Source organism: Pongo abelii, chromosome 7 (assembly GCF_028885655.2).
Source record: "Pongo abelii isolate AG06213 chromosome 7, NHGRI_mPonAbe1-v2.0_pri, whole genome shotgun sequence".
NCBI lineage: Eukaryota > Metazoa > Chordata > Mammalia > Primates > Hominidae > Pongo > Pongo abelii.
Genome location: NC_071992.2, coordinates 143,189,923 through 143,196,406, shown reverse-complemented (window position 1 = coordinate 143,196,406; position 6,484 = coordinate 143,189,923). Strand labels below are relative to the sequence as shown.

General features: G+C 43.2%; 1 long non-coding RNA gene across 1 annotated transcript; it reads right to left on the bottom strand.

The window, feature by feature from the left end:
• Positions 1–1,122: 1,122 nt before the first annotated feature.
• LOC129047540 (uncharacterized) lies at positions 1,123–5,436 on the bottom strand. The gene is made up of 3 exons (XR_008509287.2): positions 5,281–5,436; positions 2,580–4,192; positions 1,123–1,604 (listed from the first exon to the last, which is right to left on the bottom strand). It is a non-coding gene; the product is annotated as an uncharacterized LOC129047540 (long non-coding RNA).
• Positions 5,437–6,484: the final 1,048 nt, after the last annotated feature.

The window sequence follows — 6,484 nt, the reverse complement described above, 5'->3', positions numbered from 1 at the left end:
TACAGCCAAGGAATTTACATTACCAGAACCCCTTCCCTCCAGAAACCCCTAGAAGATGGCCCTTACCCTCCCTACCTCCATCCCACGCCAGTTCCTGACTCTAAATGCAAAAGTAGCAACCACAGAGATGCACATGGCTCCATTTCCTGAGGCTTTTCTTTGGATCTTTCTTATATCGCATCCCTTTAGTGATGGTGCCCTTTCATCTGTATTCACAATGCCCTGGAGTCAGGTAATTTAGATAGAAAGAAATGGAAGAATTTCAAATTTGGACTTTTTATTTTCTAGTGAGTTGTTCAGGTGTTTAAGGCTACAAGAAAACATGGCCTAAGTCCCCAGGCTTGGCAAAGGGCATCCTACTGTCATTCACACCTAAAACAAGAGATCTCAAGTTAAACACGTTAAGGAGAAAATAGGCTGCCATTACGGGTAAGTGGGCAAAATTGCCCCCATTAAACCTACTGAATTGAGGACTGTGTTCTTCCTTTTCTCTCCTTCCTACTCTCTATATCAGGTTGCACAGAAATGTGGGTTGGATATTTATTGTCCTTTGGGTTTTCAGATAGTTCTGAGTCTCCTGTCCCCCACTAGATTTCACTGCAGCAGAAAATTCCTTTTAGACCTGATCCAACATCCAGTTCTTCATTTGGAATACGCTATTTCTACCTGACCAAATTCTTTCATACTTCACATTGGAGACGTTGCTAAATTGATTTAATTCATAGCCAAGTGCTCATCCTCCATGGCATCACCTTCCCAGAAAAGTGGGCCAAATACCGAGAGCACAATCTCCCTTCTAAGCCCTGCTGGTGTTGCTTCCTCTAGTCCAGAACATACGTCCCAAGCCCCTCTATGCCTGGCTAGGTCTGCTCATCCTTCGTGTCTCACATTAGATCCCACTGCCCTGGGCCCCCTACGTGTTCCTGAAACTGGGGCAGATTACATTTTTTTTTTCCTGCTCCCATACTGCCCTTGAAAACCAACCTTTGGAAGAGAAGTGATAGTAATGCGAAGGGCAACTTATCTCTACCTCGGTCCTCAGCAGAGCAAATGACTTTATTTTGCTGTCTTCCTCTCTCAATTCAGTTTCATATAAGAAAGGTTTTCAAACGAGCAAAGATTGAAGAGGCTGACATTTTTATTTCCGCAAACAATTCTTCTCAGAAATACTCATTTGAGTCAGAAATATCTAACAGCATGGTCAAAAATACTATAAGAATAACTGCAAAGGAGTAATTTACCTCTCTGGAATGTCCCAGTTAGGCATAAGTCTTAACGAATGCAGCTGGGGATGTTTTCTAAGACCCTATGACATGCACTTCACACTATGTCAGCACTGCTTTGTAATAGCTCCCTCCAAAAAAAAAAAAAAAAAAAAAAAAAAACTCTCCATGAATTTGGCTGATGGCTCTTGATTAGCGATTCTTTCCACTGAGACCACAGGAAAGGCTGAATCTCCTATTAGTGTATGGGGCGAGTCTCCCTGGCAGAGGTTTCTGTCCCTGCAGAACGCCACTGTGTCTGTTCTCCTGTTTCAGATTCCTTTCGCTTAATTGACAGGCCAGCTTCCCTCCTCCGTCTTCTCTGGTGCCATATTCACGGGCCTGCAACACATATTAGTGTTTCCAAAGCAGTGTTCCCAGCAGGAGTTCCCACAGGGGGATACACACCCAGGAGGAAGGAGATAAAGGTCTAAAAACTCGGCTTTAATTGCATTTGGATTTGGGAAACCTGTTTTGATTAACAAGGAACGCTGTAACGGCATATCTCTTACAATTTAATGAAAAGAGGTTTTTCTCCCTCCTTAAGAAAGTGAAAGGAGTCAGATAACTCCGTGACACTTCCCTCCACCCACCCCCAAGCAATAATTTGATTCATGCAGGCTGAGAAATTTGATGCCAAGACTGACTGGCAAAAAAACACTTTCAAAGGGCTCTGGCGCCCTCTGCTGGTAATGACTGCTGAGACCAGCACTATAGGATAGAATTCGTCCTCACTGAACGTTGAAGTTGACCTATTCCACTTCACTCACTTTAAAGACCAGGACGCTGGGATTGAAAGAGCCTCACTCAGTAACAACATGTTGCTTGTTAATAGAAACTGTACTGTGATCCAAAGGACACCCTCCCATGTGAGGAACTCCCTCTTTTAAATATTGTTTCCCTATTAGCTGTGTTCTTGAACAAGTTATCGACCTTTCTTCAAAAAAAGTACCCTTCTTCAAAAGATATTTACTTGACACATCTATATTGGGTATTATCATCATCCTGTGAATCACCAGTGTTGCTTGGATAATTGAGTTATCTAGGCTGGTAAGCTCCCCTTCTTTTCCACTGTTCCATGGGTTTGGTTAATGAGAAGATGAGTTGCAGATGGCAGTTTGTTAGTTAAAGTTACATAAATAGCTGCTCCTGCATACATCTGGTCTGAACTCATATTTACAGCAAATTATAATTCATATAACTTTAGGACTAACTATAATATAGATGTGGTGTGTATTAGTCCACTTTCACGCTGCTGATAAAGATATACCCAAGACTAGGGTAATTTATAACAAAAAAGAGGTTTAATGGACTCACATTTCCACGTGGGTGGGGAGGCCTCACAATCATGGTGGCAGCAGGAGAGAATGAGAACCACGTGAAAAGGGTTTCCCGTTACAAAATATCAGATCTCGTGAGACTTATTCACTACCACGAGAACAGCATGGAGGAAACCGCCCCCATGATTCAATTATCTCCCACCGGGTCCCTCCCACAACAACGTAAGAATTATGGGAGCTACGATTCAAGAGGAGATTTGGGTGGGGACACAGCCAAACCATATCATGGTGTTAATTACCAACCCTTCTTACAAATTTACTAGGACACTACCTTCTTCCCTTTGACTGAATGGTCCCTCCTCTTTCTCTTTCTCTGCCTAATCCAGCACCATCACATTTCAGGTTTACAGCTGATCTGCCACTTTTCTATCTCAGAGCTAATAAGCTAATTACCAGAAGTTTGTGGAATTTCTTTATGTAAATGTGCATATTTACCTTTAATTTGTATTATTTGGCACTATAAAAATCTGGATGAATTCAGACATTCTGAAAGGTCTTTTAGTGTAAACTTGCTCTGATAAATTCCTTCTGCCTGTGGAAGCCATTATAAAAATGTTTGGCCCTGATAAGAAGCATTTTATAGACTTATCTGACTTTAGGCAGGAAAAGTACAATGGCTAGGTTGGATATTGCTTGGAAAACTCTTTCCCATTGTAGGGAATCCTTTTCCTCAATTATACAGTTATCATTAAATGTCAGTTATATGTGGGCTAGAAGACACAGGGAGTAAGAGAGACTGGTTACTGACTCCATAAAACTTATATCCAGCAGAAAAAAAAAAAAGGTTATTGATCAAGTATTGCTTACTTCCTCTTTGCCACCACAAACCATTTTACTAATTGCAATGGCTGTACTTAGAAGCTGACTCTAAGATGTTTCTCTGGGATTTTACAATAAAATGACTTTTAAAATATGCACATATTTTTGACATTATTTTGCATACACACACAAAAGCAAATTGCAAATTGTACAGAGCTATTCATGTTGCAGATGTTTTGATGCCCAGCTCATAATTTTTTAACCACATTGAAAGGCTTTAAGCTTTAGTGTTTAAAACATTGGCCAGAGGAAATAGTCAAAACATGAGCCTTCCCGTGCCTCAGTCCCCGCAGTTTCTGATTCAGTAGGTTTGAAGTCAAATCCAAGATTCTGATGTGTGTAGCCCACAGACAACACTTTAAAAAGTACCATGCTTCAGCCTGCAGGTTTTTTGTCTATCAATTCAGTCATACCTTGTAAACTATTATTGTGAGAGATACACAGAGGCTTGTTGGAGACTATCTGTGTGCCAGGCACTCTGCATGGTGCTTTCCCACAGTGGTTTAGCATAGTGGCCAAGAGCAAAAAGGGTAGACTCTCCAGGTTCAATCCCAGCTCACTTTAGTCTCTTTGTTGCCACTGTGTCATCACTGAAAGGAAGATAATATCAGTAGCTTCATCATAAAGTAATTGTGATGATAAGATGGGTTGACAGGGCCGGGCGTGGTGGCTCACGCCTGTAATCCCAGCACTTTGGGAGGCTGAAGCAGGTGGATCATGAGGTCAGGAGATTGAGACCATCCTGGCCAACATGGTGAAACCCCGTCTCTACTAAAAAAAAAAAAAAAAAAAAATTAGCCAGGTATGGTGGTGCATGCCTGTAGTCCCAGCTACTCGGGAGGCTGAAGCAGGGGAATCGCTTGAACCTGGGAGGTGGAGGTTGCAGTGAGCCAAGATGGCACCACTGCACTCCAGCCTGGTGACAGAGTGAGACTCCATCTCAAAAAGAAAAAAGAAAAAAAAAAGATGGATTGAATACGTAAAGCATTTAACATAGCATCTAGAAAATGAAGGTGGATAATTTTACATATGTAATGGGAACATCCATGAGTTTCCATGCTACTTTTAGGTGCTAATGGCAGCATTGGTATCTAAAGGTAGCATGGAAACTCATCTATTGCTTGATATTTGGTGAACTTGAATAGAGCACTGGCTCTTTGATCAAATACACAGAACCAGTAATCAATATTGCTGGGACCAAATTATGACTGAGAGCATAAACCCGAAGCCTGTTTTGAAACATGCAGAAGCCACACTCTTTACCCCCAATGAGCTTTCTAGCAAATCAAGCATTACTCATGAAAGAGTAACGATGAAAGCATTTTGTAGTGCATGCCAAAGTAGGTGAGAGAGAATAGTAAGTCCTATATAAGTTAGAAAATGCAGCTCCATAGAGACCTTGGAAGGTGTGTCCATTGTCTAGTGAACAGAACGATGTCTAAAGACCTTACGTTAGCTACAAACCTAAGTTTCCAGACATCCTGGATTCAGTGAGAACACAATGGGAATGTTTAGCTTCTACAGTAATAAGCTGGAGAACAAATTGTTCTCCGGACCCTGCCAGGTGTTATGCGGTGAGAAGTGAAGCCAGCATATTCTGCAATGTGTTTCCACACTTGAGTGTGATCTACCTCATCTGGTTCAGACAGAGGCTTTTGTCCTAGAAGCGAAAGGAAAACCTCCCTTATTGCAAATTAAGCTCATTGTGTCCCCTTTATCACTATTGGAAATGGGGTTCTCAAGTAAATCACATTACTGGTTTAAAAATATGTATGCATTCCTTGACCGTGGTAAAGAAAACAATTCATAGTGATATGGAAGCGGGGAAGGGAAGTGCTGGGAAGGGAAGAGCGCGGTACCTTTAAATGATATGGAAAGCGGGCAGGGAAGTGATGAGTAGAGGAGGACGGGGGTCCCTGGCTAGGGCTCCACCGCATGGCCTGTGCCCTCTGACCTATCCTATGTAAGGACAGGAGTTTCTGTTTTGCTGCCCAAATGTTGCATTTCCCAAGACCTGCCCCCGCCAACCCCCGGCCTGCCACGCCCCCCACCCCACCCCCGGCCTGCCACGCCCCCATTCTGTGCCTATAGAAACACCCAGACACTAGCAGGCAGATAGATACACAGGCAGCTGACGTCGAGAGGAGCGTACCAGCAGGCACCAGCAAGCCCAGCAGGCCACCTACCGGCAGAACAACACAGAGTTTGGCCAGGGCAGTCGGAGGAGAGCCCGGGCCGCCAAGCAGCCTGACTCCAAGGGAAAACCATCTCCCTTATTCCTCTCCCATCTGCTGAGAGCTACTTCCACTCAATAAAACCTTGCACTCATTCTCCAAGCCCACATGCGATCCGATTCTTCTGGTACACCATGACAAGAACCTCCGGTTACAGAAATCCCTCTGTCCTTGCGATAAGGCAGGGGTCTAATGGAGCTGACTAACACAAGCCGCCTATGGATGGCTAAGCTAAAAGAGCACCCTGTAACACACGCCCACAGGGCTTCAGCAGTACACATTCACCCCTAGACACTTTTGTGGGGTCAGAGCCCCACAGCCTGCCCGTCTGCATGCTCCCCTAGAGGTATGAGCCATGGGGCACCAAAGAAGCCAGCCACACCCACATCATGCGCCCTGCGAGGGGGACAAGGGAACTCTTCCTGTTTCAATAGTACAGCCATTTGATCCAGTGAGCTATAAAACACAGGGTAACTGGTTTTATTTCTGAACTTTATTTATGCTCCGTATTTTGACAAGTGCTATATTGGACAGATGATGGCTTGAATGTAGCAACATTTTCTTACATTTTCCTATCACTCAGCACCAAAAAAATTTTGCTTTTCGTAGTAATGGTCTCTTACTTAAAAAAATAAATATGCAAATTGTTTAAATTGGATGTTCCCACGATAGGGCAATGAGATTATGTCGTAAACAGTAGTAAGACTTGGCATTCACATCTGTCTGATGAGGGCACGTTAAAGATTCTTTCCATAGTTGAACTTGTTCCCCTAAGGAGTAAAGTTCTACAGCATAATTGATAAGCCGCCCAGCATCAGTTTCTCTCTAA